The sequence below is a fragment of the Akebia trifoliata genome, chromosome 10 (genome assembly GCF_017979445.1).
Source record: "Akebia trifoliata isolate Shusen 1 chromosome 10, ASM1797944v1, whole genome shotgun sequence".
In the NCBI taxonomy this organism is placed as follows: Eukaryota; Viridiplantae; Streptophyta; class Magnoliopsida; order Ranunculales; family Lardizabalaceae; genus Akebia; species Akebia trifoliata.
In genome coordinates this window covers 45,370-62,416 of record NC_141384.1, presented here as the reverse complement: position 1 = coordinate 62,416, position 17,047 = coordinate 45,370, and the positions used below count along the sequence as shown (strand labels likewise).

Below are 17,047 nucleotides of genomic sequence, written 5' to 3'. Positions count from 1 at the left end.
ACACTGGACCTTGTTACCTGGTTCTTCGGTCCAAATGCAGGTTCCCAGTTTATCGTACTGGAATGGAACCAATCTGTTAAGAGTAGGAAGTAATAATTTGTTTCTTGGTTTGTCAGTTCGGTTGCCTGTGACTATTTTATCATTCAAGAATGCAAAATACAAGTACAATCATAATGTGAAGAAATTCTTAGACTTAAAAAAAAAAAAAAAAAAAACAGATTTGAATCCATGTAGATGAAGAAGAATGAATTGAATCCATTAAAATGTGCATCGACATTTTATACAAATAATATTGTCAAAATGGACCCTTTTTTACAATGATCATGTTGAGGACAAAACAGGGCTAGGACTAGGTCCGGTGTGTCACGGGCCCCCTATTCCATTGAGTTTGCTTTCCACATCTTACAAACAAATAATGTTCTTATAATTATTAAAAAAATTCACTGTATTTCCACATTAATGGACACTTCCATTCCCAAACTAACCAAAATCAAAGTTTAAACCTCACTTAAAACCAGAAAAAAAAAAAAAATATATATATATATATATATATATCAAAAAGATAAGCACCACTACAATATTCTTTCATATGGATACTTATGCGGCAGGCCTACTAATCTTTACCAATCCAAAAGAGAGTACCGAGCTATTGATTCAATTAAAGTAAAACAAAAAAGAATTGATGTCTGTCTAAAATAGTAGATGATTTACCTTCTGAACACAGCCAATTTGACCATCCTTACAAGAAGACAACACACCCCGACAGCAAGCCCTACTCCTTCCAAATGAACCAACAAATTGCAAAAGGTTGAATCCTCCAATGCAGTTATTCCTCTCTTTCCAGCACTCATTTTCAATGCGTGTGTGAGAATAAAGCGTTTGTCGAGGTAAATATCAAAGAGTCAGAAATTAGCAATCTGAGGAAAAGTTGCATTTAGAGAAATAAGATTGTATATCATACACAACCGAGCCAAGATTTGAAAAAGTGGGAGAACAGCCGACCCAACACTCCAGATAAAATTGGACAGCTTAGCCCAATCTTGTTCCGTATACATTGAGAGAGCATAAACAAAAAAAAAAAAAAATGAATAGTTAAATCTAATTACATTCTTCTCCAATAAAACAAATATACAGGGAGGCAGAAGCAGAGGTGAATTTACAGAACAGTGTTGATATGAAGCGCTTTAAGCAGTGCAGTAGCCATCTATTTCACCAAGACTTGGCGTCCAGAACGCTGCCCGTCTCTGCGCTCCTCAATCAGATTCTGAAGCTTATGAGGCAGATCATTCTCCACAATGAGTTGCTTTGGTCGGTATGGTGCTCGTAGACAGCCTGACATTATTGTAATAAAAAGTGAGAAAGCTCAAGGAATGAGGGGAAATATGGTAACTCACTGCTCGCAAGCCAACTAATGTTGTTTCAGGTCTGAAGCTAGGCATGCAATTCATGTTATTAAAAATGTTTCTGGTGCAAGCAGTAGAGTATTTGGTTCTTTGCATCAATGACACTCCAAGATCCATGGGGTCAGAATCTGTGAGACAACACATGGTTGAAAATTTATATATACGGAAGCTCAAAGCCACCATAATTAGTGGCCTCATTGATCATGAATATGAACCAAACACAAACTTCAGTAGGAGGCTTTAAGCCTCCATTGGTCAGTCATGTGATGGGATTTCAACATTAAACATCCTGCTGATGATCACAAACTTCTTGGGCTCATGACCAGGATGTGATTCTGAGTCAATAATATAAGGTGAAATAGAAATTTGTATAAAACAGTAATCACATTTTCACTATCGGCAATATAAATTTTGCTCCCAAACCAACCAAGGAAATTTGCCAGTTGATCTTATCTAAAGGCTTAGTTGCAAGAAGCCTCTACACAGGATGCAGCTCCCTATTTAGAATAACTCTTCTCCACCAAATACTGAAACACTAAATCCATCAGCAATTACTACCAACAATTCCAAACATCTGCGGGCTCTTGACATTTTGGAGAACCATCGCTTTTAATAATATAGATCAACTCATTCTTATCCACATAATGTTTGAAAACTCATTGACACGCATATTCAGTAGCATTTCTGCCATTGATTCTATACTATAACGAATCTTTCTTATATGCCACGAATAATATTATAAGATATATGTGACATACAACATTACAAAATTGCAACACAGAAAAAATCTGGTAACTCACCTTTATTAGTTTAAGCAGATTAAGGCAAGCTGTAGCATCTTGATGGTCGAGTCTTGCAATGAGCAAAGGTGTCAAACCATTGACTGCTAGTGTCATATTTATTCAGGAAGATTCTGCATTTCAAGATTAATAATATCCACTAATTCAATTAACGAATAATTATAAGACAAAACAGAGAAGACCTTCCCATAGGTATGCCATAAAAAATGGCTAACCTACAACATAAAAACACTGGGTGCAAAATTTGATGCATCCCACCTAGGAATTAGGATATTTCCAGTCAAAAGTTGACACAATCAGATGATTACCATCTGATATATTTCATTTTTGGAAGCAAATACTCCAGAAGAGGACAATTGATAGTACATAGAATCAAAAAATCAGGTCATAGTTAGCACAGGAGATTGAGTGGTTGGCCCCCACGCAGAAGATTTGCTGTATATTGGAGCTTGTGGAAGGAGAGGGACGGATGTGTTTTTCAGAGGAAGGAAAACTTATCTTTATAAGCTCTTTCTTGAGTTTAGTGGAATCTTCTTCGAGGATTTCTTAAATGTGTGTTCGAAGAGGGGAGAGGGTGTTATGCTAGTCGACAAGGGTTGAGGTTTGGCTTTTGACTTCTTTTTTTGTTTTTTTGCTTTTGTTTTTGTTTTTGTTTTTTTGGTTTTTTGATAGGCCGGTCTTCTCAACCACCTGACTTTGCATTCCTCTTGCTGTTATTTGCAATTGATAAATTTTACTTATCAGAAAAGAGAAAAGTGGTTACTCCCACACCCTTTCTCTGCTTCTGCATTGCATGTTCCACTATGCTGTTGGTAAACCATTCCGACAGTCAACTCAATTGATTATTTTTAAATGAAAAATGAGACATGCTCAACAGATAGAGACGAGAGAAAAAAAAAAAAAAAAAAAAGAGACAAATGATAGGTAGTAACTTACATGATAATTTTAAAGAATGGCTCCAATATGTGAACAAAATGTTGTTCTGGACAGCCTAACTTCACCAATTTGTGAACTGCTTCCTTCTTCAGTAACGCTTGTTCTACTTTCCTGCTTTCATTATCATGTGCCAAGCAAACTGCAATAGAATCTAATGCAGTCACTGACCACAGCTCATCATCCAGTAACTTCAAGTACACATCCAGCCCACCATGGGCCCTTAGATGCTCCCTTGAATTACGGGATGCATGGACCATATCGCAGAGTAGAGGTAAAGCGTATTGTTTCAAGGGTGAATCTGACATGATGAAATGCATCAAGTGTGGAATAATCCCGTTTTCAGCAGCTTGCTCGTCTCCTTTTGTTCATCTTGCATAGGTTGAAGAGTGCATTGAGAACCTTCAACAATAGAATTTATTTAGTCAGACAACATCCTAAAATGGGTGGGTCATTGACACAAACTTTTCTCAGCTTAAGTCAAAACAACCTCTCAAAAATGAAGTGATGATATTGCATATGCCTTTTTCCACCTTGGCATCTTAGCCAAACTTCTTTTATATTATAGTCTCTCATTCCAATTCAACATTCATAATTCAATTAAATAGGTCATGAGTTGGATTCCACACCAAAAATAACTCAATGGCAAAATAAGCTTCAAACAAATAGCTTTCACATCAATATTCAAAAGTTTGAACAAAAGTTTGCAAATGTATCGCTTAAAAACAAACAACTAAAAAACAAGAAAAGAAGGTCATAAACAAAAATTAGCATTTGTATGGAAAAGAACAATAAATGCCAATGGTATGTTTCAGGATAGCTTACCTATTTCCAATAAGTCAGGTTTTTCAAAATATTTTAACTTTATATATTAAAAAAATAGCTTTGAAAAGCACACATACAAACACAAACTGGAAATGTTGCAGGTAGTATATTTATTCTCTGATCATCTTTGGGCTAGGAACAAAGCGCAAATCAAGAAGACTCACTTCATGATGTATTTGAGATAAAAGAGCCCCTTCTTGGAGTTCGAGGTTTGGGATCAAATGTTTGATAGCATCTGCTCGCTGAAGATTTTCTAGGCAATTGGGTCGGTCGACAAATGATTGATACACTTCAACAACTGTAAGAAAACAGAAGCAGCAACATCATATGGAGTCAGAATTATATAGAGACGCTGAACCTTTATAATATCAGTGAATTTCCATACAAACCTTCAAAAGCATAGGAGGTTCAACCTTATGGAACATCTGAAAAAGACGACTAAGCAAACTTTGGGTACACATGAAAGACTTGACAGTTGTGTCTGCGTGGGCAAATTCAAGCAAAAGTTCTTCCACCTTTTCAAGATAATCCCTAGCCACATCAGCGTATGGGAAAGTAACCCGGAAGATGTCGCACCTCCTGGTCTAGCATTTAGGACACCTGAACCAGATAGCACACCCGAAGCTGTCTGAGATGCAACACCCGATGTTGAAGCAGCTCTCTCAAGAGATATCAGTAATCTCATCTTCTTATTTGCTATCTTATGCAAAATTCTAGGCATAGAGTCAAGATTTCCATTTTCTCTTCCACGTCCCAAAACCTTTGCAAAAGCATGAATGATTGGTTTAGCAACATTCTATCAAATGAATATATGATGTGGCAACAAAAAGCCCACCTGATTTTAAACGATAATTTCTCTTTTATACAACACCCTGAACAACCAAGGAATAGCATATAAGAAAAATGATCCAAAAAAGGAAGAACATTTCTTTTCTTGATAGGTGAACAGAATTTATTAGAAGAAAAAGAGAATGTCCAAAAGGGAGGATGAGATATCCAGCCCAAAAACAGAAAAACAGCAAAAAAGATCCTACGAAAAAAGAACAAGCCCAACACAGCTTACTCCAGATTACATACCCTATCCCATCTTAGTCTTCAAAAAACACTCCTCTAAACACCTTAAAAAGGAAGAGCATTTCTAAAATACTCATCAAGAATATTATGTTACCAGTATATTAATAGTACCATGGTTAGACTTAGATCTGAAGGGAGTTATCCTCATCCCAACAACAGGTTAAGATTTTAAGGTTAGAACATATCATGTCATTCAATGTTTTAATTGCACAAGGTGTATCTGAGGTGGTTTTCCATTATGAAGGGAAGCAATGCTTTGATCTTTCAAGGGAAATAAAATATAAACAAAAAATTGCATAAAAACCATAAATAAAATTTTAAAATGAACAAACCATATAAATAAAAAGCAAACAAGAAAATTAGCAATCTTATATTTCATGATTTAACTCGATGATAGACAATCTTATATGTAGACATCATCAGCAGTAAACAGTTAAAAGAATAAATGTATAATCTATACTACGTATCAAGCAAACTCACCAAGTTGGCTCATTGTCCAGATTTTGCCTATACTATCAACTCACGAATATATATATATATATATATTATAGATGGTGCTCAAACTTTTGATTTAAGGCTTTGCTGATGATGATAAAACTGATGCTCTCAAACCACAGTTTTCTCTCTACACATTTGACACACTATACATTCATCTTCACTCCACACTATGCCACCTCACCCTCTTAACTGAACTCTTCTATAAAATGCCATCCCATGTTCTTCTCTAAGGTGGGTTCTCCCAAGTCCCAATGATAACATGACATCCCTGACAAGTTATTTCTGTTTAACTGAAAAAAAAAATACATATAACTTTCTATTACTCTTTATAATTTACTTATAAAAAAAAATTACTTGTTATAATTTGATCTAAATTTTCATTTTAAACATGGTTGTGGAGGGTAAGATGGGAAAAGAAAAAGATAAAGAAAACAACTGCCCATTTTATAGTATTAACTCGAGACCTACCATTGGTCCAATAACTCCCACCAAAGACAATCATATTTTGAAGACAGTCCCAATCATCCAATACGCAGACAATCAAGAAAAGGTCTATAAAGCCTAAATGCATCTATTCCCAAAAAAGGAAACCTTCTAAGAAAATTTGAACGACAGGGCTCGGATCGCCAGTATGTGCCACATGCAAATCATAGCATCATCATCTTGGAGATCAGGTGTATCAACTTTCCATGTATTTTTCAACATAAAATTGCACATAATATGGTACGAGTGCAGTACAAACCTGTATTTTGCATAATCAACCTCTAGAAAATCAACCACAAAAAGTATTTCCTAGCAAGCAATGAACATTTGCAGTGTTAAGGAGCTGGACAGAAGAAGAAGCTTCCATAATTTCCAACATAGCTAATTTATGGAGACACAAGTTACAAGACCAGGAAATACATAGGGAAAAAAAATATAAACCTCAACTGACAAAGCTGTTGCAAGAAACAAGTTGCTTGCATACGAACTTCACAGGGACGATCAGGTACCGCAAAGCTCATCACAAGAGGAATCTGTAATTAATTTACAACGAAAACATTTATAAGCATGTTCCAATTCCAAAATGCGCTGAAGAAAAAGAAAAAGAAAAGTCCAGTTACTGAGGATGAGGTGGATGAGGATAACCATACATCTGAATGATCTCCTCAAAAGTCCAAACCCACGAGCACAGTGCACAAGATGAATAGGTAGAGGTAGGGTCCTATCAAGAAGATCTTATCTAAAAATGGATCTAATTTTAGAACTTATGTGGCCTTCACGTTCTTTTGGAATCTCAAAAGAGTTCTTAAAAATATAAAAAGTTTAGATGTTTTGGATCAACCGATCAAATGAATCCATTTTTGTTAGTAGCCATCCAACTCCAACAAAGCAATGCCACATGTAGGAAAAGATGAAGTTCCAGTATTACCAGGCCTACAAGACAAGCCTAAGTGATAGACGGTGTACTTACTAGGCCTACAAGACAAGCATTTTCCCGGAAATATGTGTTACCTTTGATTATTTGATTTATAATTTGGAGAACCGAACATATAACCTGAAACAGAAAAAGTCATACAAAGATGTTTGGTTCTTCAGAATTTTTTAATTGCAATAAGAGCTTGGCATTGAAGTCATGAAATGGAACTCAAATCAATCCCCAACCCAAACTCAAGAACACCAAATCCATCAATCTTTCTATTACCATCTCTCCAAAACCTCTCCCAAAACTCATCAAATGCACTCTCTGTTCCACTAAATTTCCAACCTATGTTGCCATACAGTACAATCCATTTATCAAATAACCTTTCCACCTAAGAATATCATATATTAACTGTATGGATTCATATAGTACAAATCCATCCAACCTACATTAATCCAAAACAATATAAATTACAAGAGAAATGGAGTTCAAAAGAAACCTTAAAATAATCAAATTTTTATATAATGGATCTCTGTTCTAATTTAACACAAAGAGAGCTCCTATGAACTCCATATTAACACAGTTCAAAAATGGTCTAAACCTATTATAATCTACTCACAAAAGATCAAAATCCTATTATCACAATCATTTGACCTAAGGAGAACTTTTATCATCAAAGAAAAACAAGGAAGAAATATAAATAGATCGAATATGAGGAAATTGATACTCAAAACCATTACTAATCAAGATAGATCTATAAGATTTGAGAAAACAACAAGATTTACCATAGAGAATGACTGCACACAAGATAAAAAACTCACGATTTCTCCAGGATCCATCCATGGTGTTAGGGTTTATGTTCTCTCTCTCTCTCTCTCAAAGGTGGAAAATAGAATGATAGATCTCTCTTTGAACAATTTTTTTAACTTAGAAAAAATATAAAACCTAAAAAGATAAAACCCTCACTTGAGTTTGATTCGAAGATTGAGAGGAGAAGGAGAAGACGAAGACGGCGACTGAATCCATAAAGTCACGAAAAAATATGATTAGAGAGGAATATCAACTTGAGTTCTTAATATTAGTGATGAACAACTTGAGTGGAAAAAATACCTGGTGCACAAGAAGTACTGTGGGAATGACAAATGTCAAAATTGTTACTTCGACTTTTCATAGCAAAGCCCTACACAACATCACAAAAGGGTCGGCAACACCTCCTAAACACAAGCAAAAAAGAATTAAGTTACAAACACAGGAAAAACTACAAAATAAAATGCCATATACAATTAAAGGAACCAAAATCAAAACCACAAACACAATCCCTTTTCTTTAAAATAAACAAATCCAATGGTCAAGATAAAACATGAATCTTGAGGATAAATCACACCCGATTGTTGGATTTTGCATTTTAACTGTTGAGATTGTGTATTTGTTAAGGATATAGGAACTTTCACTAGTAATATCACACAATCTGAACCCTTTGAGCACCACAATTTAATCTTAGCCTTATAGATTATAACCATATTCACTCCAAGTAACATAGGCCATAGAAATCTATTTACCAGAGACACCACAAATGATCTCACCATCATCAATGCAAGGACTACAATAGTATTCATTTAATTTATACAATCTAAACCATCAAGACACCACAATTTGATCTGACTCCATAATATCACTATCATCACATCAAGACATAGATAACAACCATAACTTATTCCATTTATCACAGAAATCCTCTTTCTAAAAGGCCACATGAAATTACTCTTCACCAAGCACAAAAATATTTCACCAAATTTTAATCCCAGTCCTTTGGAATAATATTTTGACAAACAATATCGGTTGCATCATCCAACTTCAATGGGATTTATTTAACTAGAAACTCAAAATCATTCCATTTCCAATCCTAGAATTCAATAATAGATTTATAACAACATTATACAAATAGAATCTGAAATATTTAGCCCTAAGGGCTGTCATCATATAACACTTAATCAAAACCATCAAAATATCACAATCGAATCTCGTTCTATGCACCTCACTCTGTAATCTTCACTACCATCAAAGTACAAATCAAAGATAATAATCTCACTACATATAACAAATGAATCTTTTCTTTAAAAGGTCCACAAAAAAATACATCTTCCAAATTTCAAACTTTTTGAAAAAGTAAACTCAATTATTTCATTTTCAATCCCAAAACTAAAAAATGTTGTTAAAAGTCATTCAAGAAAGTGAATATGAAATTTAATCCTTTAGTTGGAGACCTAGACAAAAATAATATCGATCACATCTACCAAATTTCAAACTTATTGTAAAGGTAAACTCAATTATTTCATTTTCGATCCCAAAACTCAAAAATATTGTTAAAAGCCATTCAAGAAAGTGAATATGAAATTTAAAGTAATGTAAAGTCCGCAAATCCTATCCTTCTTGTGATTCTTATTCAATTTCGATGTTATTCTTTCCAAGTTTTCAAGTGTCATGGATCTCACTCATGTCTATGCTTGATTTTTATAAATGATTGTATATTGTTGCTATCTTTGAGAGAGTGACCCTACATGAAGCATTCTTCCCTTTCTCACCATCCGATCCTTTTGATGCATGTTATTTGTTATATATGCACCATTTCTCCTCAAACCAATTTACATTTATTCTAACCCCAAGGGTTGGCCTAGTGGAAAGTCTAGCCTAGACAAACTCCTCAAGAAGGGTAGGTCAAGTGTTCAAAACCGCACGAAGCAATGAATTCCTTGGGGCCACCCCCTTTAGGGTCCCGTTCACCCTCAACTCAACTAGTTGCATGTATGACTTTCCGAGGGAGTGGTGCATGTGACCACGGGATTAGTCTCACCCGAAGGGTGGGGGGATACCTACGATAAGTAAAAAAAACATATATAGATAGATAGATAGATAGGATTATGATCCATGTACACACATATCTACTCATATATCTACAATGTGTTTTGCCTTATGTGGGCTAAAAGTTTTGGATTGAACTGATTTTTGGTGAGGATGATCTCTATGACGAGAAGATCATCCCCACCAAAAATCAGCTAATTCTAAAACTTGTAACCCCGTATTTATGAGTTGAAGAATTGTGGACTGTCCATTTTTTGTAAATCACTTTTGACGAGATTAAAATTTTTGGATTGAGCTGATTTTGGGTGAGGATGATCTCCTCATCATAGAGATCATCCTCACCAAAAATCAGCTCAATCCGAAACTTTTAGCCACATAGGACAAAACACATTGTAGATATACATGTACACAGAACCCAACTATATATATATACACACATTTATTTAGAATTGTAATTAGTCCTTTGTAAATGATCATGACTTTTTCTCCCACCAAATCAAAATGTCTATTCTTTCAAGACTAGCTTTTTCTGATTTACTCCCTTGAGTTTCTCCCTATTCAGATTTTTTAATCATTTCCTTTAGGACTTTTAGTTCAACTGGAAAAGTTAGCTAGCACAACATCATAGTAAAATACAGATCTAGGTAACATAGCTTCCTTTTTTTGTATGTTATAAGACTAAATAGGTTATAGTAAATGGCTTTAAATATATGAGATGCATTCATAATTCAATTTTCAATTCATTGATCATAGACTAATAATTCTCAAGGTAGAAACTAATTATTAAGTATTTGATAAAACAACAAAGAAATAGGTCTATTATTTTATTGCAGATACCTGTAATCTCCCTGTTTTCTTTAAAGATCATCCTCCAACCTCATGAAATTCTGAGTCCTCCCTCCAAATGAACTTATCCAAATGCCCATCAGATTCCTCATCACACCACCATTCCTCACTTTCTGTTCTTCTAAAAGCTACTCGACTCCTTGACCATGATGTACCAAATATAGCAGTCTGACTCTGATCAATAAGGAAGTAAATAAAAGAAATTAGAAACCAACCTATCTATCTGACTCTGATAGGTAGGAGTAATGAAACAAGGGAAGGAGCTGCATCTCACCATTTCCACATCGATTAGAAACCACAGGCTTAGAACCTGATACAAAATCGATCACCCAATTCCTCTCTGGATGGATACTAGCAGGATAGGATAGGATATGATACTAACCATCATCTAAGCTTCTGCCACAAGACCCAAATATTAATCATCAAAGAGTTTAGAGAGGTGAAAACAAAAATTACAAATTAATAGAAAGAACAAAGTTATAGGACATAAATACCTTTCAATGGTGAGTGCAGCCATGTGGATCAGGATCTGAAAGTTTACTTCAGCCAATGTTTGGTTAATCTACAAGTTAAATATGTTCTTGGTAGTTGAATAATAGCTATTGTGAACAACTTCTTGGCTGATATGAAGTTACACTTTTAACCATCAAGTGGTAGACCAAATGTCCCCAAAAGAAGCATAGAGTAGATATCCAACAAATTTAAGAGAGAAGATCCTATGAGTCATTTTCCTAAAAGAGGATGTGTTTGTGTGAGTGTGTGTTGGGTTGGGGGGGGGGGGTCTTTGTTTGTATGTGTGTGTTGGTCAATGGGTGGGTGGATGGTTTGCGTTCTGATACAAAAGAGGCATAATATTTTTACAATTCAATTAAAATAGTTATGCTTATTTAAAAATAGCTCTAACCATGAAACATATTTTAGACAATTCATTGTAGTTCATGAATACCAAAAGAAGGCACTATTTCATGTATGGTTTTACCACATCATACCTTCATTTATTAGAAGAAAGTTCAACATTAAAGACAAACGACCAATGGATAAATAGTAACACAACTTTTTGGTTCCACCATTTGTGGACAACGTCACATCTAAAATACAAAACCGTGAAGGTTGGTAATTGAGCATTCCTAAAAACCTAGAAGTACCTTAGTCAATTGTAATTCTTCAACAACTCAATGGCTATGTAGTTAATGTGAAGAAAGATGAAATCCAAAATTCTAGAACTTTGCTTCTCAAATAGTGTAAAAATAAACTAGCCCAAGACTCACAACCAAGAAGAACAATTAAAAGGATGAAAAGGAAAAATATTAATTTAATTTAAGGAAATTTTACAAGTTGGAAATGAGATCTCCACTTGCACAAGGTATGAAATTTGGAGTGTTGATGGTTTCTTACTCACTTTCTCTTTTCTCAAGGGCTATTTCAAGGACTTGGTGGTGAATGGGATTCCCTACATGTACATATAGGTGGTGGAGGAAATTTATAGCATGTGAGAATGCTTGTTCAAGAGGGTTCAACATGGAAAACGAATTTGCCACACATTCTTGTGCGATAAGAGATGCAACATTATACTCCGCCCCTAATATTACTTCATGCTCCACCATGCACATGCCGATCCACATGACAAAGTGACATGGTATGAACAACACGAGAAGTGGTGCCCATACAAAATTACATAAATATCCTCACTACATCCCACAAAATAAAACAAGAAAATAAAAATAAGATTTCTAGAAAATTCACTTTAAAATTTAACAGTTAAGAAGACCTAGTTAAACAGAAACAAAGATTATTTTTTTGTTTGATAGGTATAGCATTAGTAGTTAGCAAATGAAATTGGGCTCTAGGGAAAATTGAAACAAAGATAGAATACCAAAAACAAAAAGAATTCAGTTGCAGTACATACCCTTAGAAGAAGAGATAAAAACAATTGGGACTAACATATAACAAGATGTTCAGTATAGTAAATAATTGAGACCTCAATAGGTAAAACTACATTGGAGTAGGAAAAAAAAAAAACATAAGTAATATTTAAAATAAAAATCCAAAGTGAAATAATTGATGTGAACAACATTGCAAGAAAGAACCGAGTGACATTATTATAGTAGAAGAGTACTAGGAAAAAGTTCGAAGGGGGGCCTAAGTTGATATGGAAGTATTTGGATCGTCACCAAAAAATATTTCAAGCCAAAGCAGGACAAACTAAGCCAAACGGACTTTCTTTTAATGACTAATTCAATATAACATCTTCCCCCTTATCAATGAAACCCACACAAATGATATGCAATACTTAAACCCCTTATGAGTATGGATAGTAAACAGAGGCAAAAGAGACAGTAAAGTCAACAGTGAATGTCTTATAGTCAATGAATAATTGAGACAGACACTTTTACTACTCATCTATTAGAAGAATATTCAACATTTGTTGTCACTGAGTGAAATAATGAACTGGACTATTCTAGACTAGGTTCAGATTTTAGGCCAACATGCAGTTCGATCACTATAGAAACTAAATGCAACCTAGTGAAATGTCAAACCTAGCCATTGCCCAAGGGAGATGTACTTTTTTATTTCTTTTTTTGTCGCAACAGCCAACCCCATTGATAGTAGGAGTAATCCTTTTAGATACACCATGCCACCACAAACATGTGTATCGAATAAATCACGGGTAGGAAGACTCAATCTCACGACCCTGGGGAGCAAACCCAGGCCGCTCAACCACTGCTCCACCACTCGGGTGGTTTGTTTTAATTTATAAAGTAAAATCGCCAATGGGGGAGACTCAATCTCACGACCCTGGGGAGCAAACCCAGTTCGCTCAATCACTGCTCCACCACGAGTGATTCATCTTTATTTTATCGAATAAAATCGCGAGTGGGGAGACTCAATCTCCTGACTTTGGGGAGCAAACCCAAGTCGCTCAACCACTACTCCACCACTCGTGTGTTTTTTTTTTTTTTTTTTCTTATCCCCCTTTTTATGATTTTGCATTAAGATTTTCAGAGGATGAGCTTTTTAGCCTTTATGCTTTCACACTTTTGAACTTCAGGGTATCATCATTTTTCAACCCAGGGTTTACTATTAGGCAGTCTTTTCCAATGGCACATACCAATGGCGGCTTTCACACTAATGTATCACTTTTTTTCTTTTCTTTTTGGGCTTCATTTCTTTTCACTTTTGTCTCTCATCCTCTTTTTTATGATTTTGCATTGAGATTTTCAGGGGATAAGCTTTTTTAGTCCTTTTGCAATGTGGTGGCTGTCACACTTTTGAACTTCAGGTATCATCATTTTTCAACCCAAAGTTGACAATTAGGCAGCATTTTCCAAGGGCACATACCAATGGCGGCTTTCACACTAATTATAAACAGTCATTTTTCCTACATCTCAACCCATAAGGAAATAACTAAGGAAGCTCAATCAAAGGATACATATAAGATCACATAGTGATAAAAACTGCAACATGGCCACAATCTAATCCTTACTAGTAATAGACAGAGGTGCACTATGATCATCAAAGACTAACTAGTTGAATCACCCTCTAATTGAAGAGTAGTAAAGAGCCTATCAATTGAGATTCAAAGAGATCTAACTCATACTATAGACTCAACTGCTCTAGATTCTTAGATCATAATTTGGATCAAGATATGATCAATACAATGCCAATTATAATGAACTAATGACTAGAAAATTTTTAATATTTAGAATTTTAAATTTAATTGTATTCAGCGGAATATGTTAAATTTGTTCCACAAAACATGGTTAAGAAAAATTGGTCTAAGATCATGATCATCAAAGACTAACCAATTGGATCACCCTCTAGTTGAAGAGTAGTAAAGAGACTACCTATTGAGATTCAAAGATATCTAACCCATACTATAGGCTCAACTGCTCTAAATTCTCATAACATAATTACGATGAAGGGATGATCAATACATATAGGGTTCCTAAAATGCAAGTCACATAAGAAGATTTCAAATTAATTTTATAATTTCAAAAAGAATCAAGAAAATTGTATTTCAAAAACAATAAGTAAACAAAAATGTATGTATGATTAGAGAACCATATGACGAATGAAATGAATGCAGAAAAAATAGAGTAGATAATTGAAGAGGTATACTACAATATATTATAAATGAATGTGATTTTTCTAATTAAATTATGATACTTAAGTTTTAAGTGGACTTACGTATGTGTTATAAATTTACTATTATATTGTCCTATTTGGTTTGAAACATGTAAGTTTTTAAGAAAATTGTGAAATAGGAAAACAAATTACTTGTTAACCTACATAAAAATACTTTACACAAAAACTAGTTGGTGTGCATGTGTTGTATAAATATGGCTCAATTTGGTTAGCAACATGTAGATTTTTTCAAATTCAATGGCCTAAGGAAGATGCACCATTGTTCTACATCAAGGTTGGAGCAACAATAGGTAGCATGCTGTCAGTCCCAATAACCTTTCCCAATCACTTAAATTATAAAATCAGAGAGAGAGAGAGGAATGTGACTTCTAATGCCCTAGCCCTAGCCCTAGCCTAAAAACTCAAATCAATCTTCTCTGCAACTTAAACTGAACAAGAGTCCCAACTGACCAACAACTCTCTTCTCTATTGTAAATGTATGCGTTAGGTAGAGATTTATAATAGAGAAGAACATAGTGGGAATTTCCAATCCAATTAGTTCAATTTTAGGTAAATGGGTTAAAAATAGAAAATCAAATGTGGGTTAGTGAAAATCCTAATTTCTAATTATGGTTCTGAAAAAAAATCAGATTTTGAATAAGGGTTCTTCTAAGGAGAAAGTGGAGAAAAAGGTTAGAATAGGAATAAGAATGAGCTACACTGAGTTTGCATTACAGTTAGGGTTAAATACAGTAAATTGAAGATTTCTATCCGATTCAAAAACAAAAAATAAAATAAAAACAAAACACAGTAGGATACATAAGAAACACAAATTCAATGACCTGAGATAGATGCAGCAACAAAAAATTGTGTGGGAGATTGATAGAAAACTAGCCTAATTGTAGTCCTACTGTTGGTTTTCTCTTTTTTTTTTTTAGTTCCACACCAAGCAAATCAAAATTTAAAGTTTTACACCGTAGTTCATTAATTTATTCAAACAAAGATGTAAGTGGAAGAATCAAACCCTCTCTGTAGCTCCAGCCAGATGAAAGCAGTGATTCTAAATCAAACCTAGAGTGACTTCTTGATCCAACCCAGATTAGAGAGTTCAGAGAGAAAGTAAACCCAGGCCTATTCTTCTCGATTGACAAATACTCCAATTTGGAAGTCAAATGGTCAAGAATATCCCTAATCTTCGCAGGTCCGTAATTCCAGAAAATTTTAGTTCATTGAATCCGATTTGATTCTTCTCAGTGTCGTCGTCTCTGGACGAGATTTTACAGAGGTGATGGCTACCATGTAATTTGACCTAGATAGGTTTCTCTTTGGCTGAGGAATATTGATGAAAAAGAAAACAATTAAGAATCAAAGAGAGAATCATAGAGAGAGGAAGAGAGACGAAAAGATGAATACCTAGAGGTTTTGAGAGGGTTTGATCGATTGATTTTGAGACGAAATCCTTTGAGGAGACGCTGGTGTCTCCCGTTGAGACTCAAGGGTTTCTTCTCTGCCAACAAATGAGAGAGAGAGAGAGAGAGAGAGAGAGACGTTGAGACTCAAGGGTTTCTTCTCTGCCAACAAATGAGAAGGAGAGAGAGAGAGAGAGCGTGCGCTCTGATGTGGTGGGTGACGTCTCGGTTTTATAGAAAAGAAGCGGGATTTCAAAATCGTACAGCTGTTTATTTGACGTGTTAATTACCGTTACGTTCAAACTCCGTCCATTTGAAACGGTTGACAGACATCTCTCGCATAATCTCAATTTTCTTTACTAGGATTAAGAGGGTTAATAGAAGTTAATATTTTTTTAATAAATTAATTTAAAATTTTACAATTTTTTTTAAAGTAATTTTTCCCTTTTTATTTTTTTAGCTATTATTTTTTTTAGGATTTTACTTGTTTAAATTTTATTTAAGCTCCTAAGTTGTTCATGCATTCTAATGTGTACAAAAATAAAAAAAACTTGGTCAATTAAAGAATCCACACATCAAAAAAACTAATCCAAAAGAAAAATATAAAAAAAAAACGTTGGAAGAACCATGTTTTTCTTTGGTGCCCAACTCCTTTTCTCTCCAACATCCCCAACCTCTCCATAACCACACGTCTTCTCTCTCATCTCTCCCCTCTGTCCCTCTCTCACATTCTATTGTGGAACCACCATAAAAGAGGAGATCAAGCAACCATTAAGGGACACATGTTTTTGGGCTGCCTTCCATTATAAAAATAAAAAAAAACTGCTCCATCTTCTTCTTCGATTAGACCTGTAACCTTCTTCCTCTTCACCA

At 34.7% G+C, this 17,047-nt stretch overlaps 1 pseudogene across 1 annotated transcript; it reads right to left on the bottom strand.

The window, feature by feature from the left end:
- Positions 1-909: 909 nt before the first annotated feature.
- LOC147392504 (MAP3K epsilon protein kinase 1-like) lies at positions 910-16,357 on the bottom strand (annotated as a pseudogene). Its single transcript, XR_015182215.1, has 15 exons — positions 16,179-16,357; positions 10,915-16,094; positions 10,632-10,814; positions 8,046-8,149; positions 7,902-7,951; positions 6,987-7,070; positions 6,458-6,549; positions 6,276-6,359; positions 4,809-4,833; positions 4,351-4,721; positions 4,126-4,259; positions 3,140-3,538; positions 2,894-2,913; positions 2,204-2,316; positions 910-1,332 (listed from the first exon to the last, which is right to left on the bottom strand). The product of XR_015182215.1 is annotated as an MAP3K epsilon protein kinase 1-like (transcript).
- Positions 16,358-17,047: the final 690 nt, after the last annotated feature.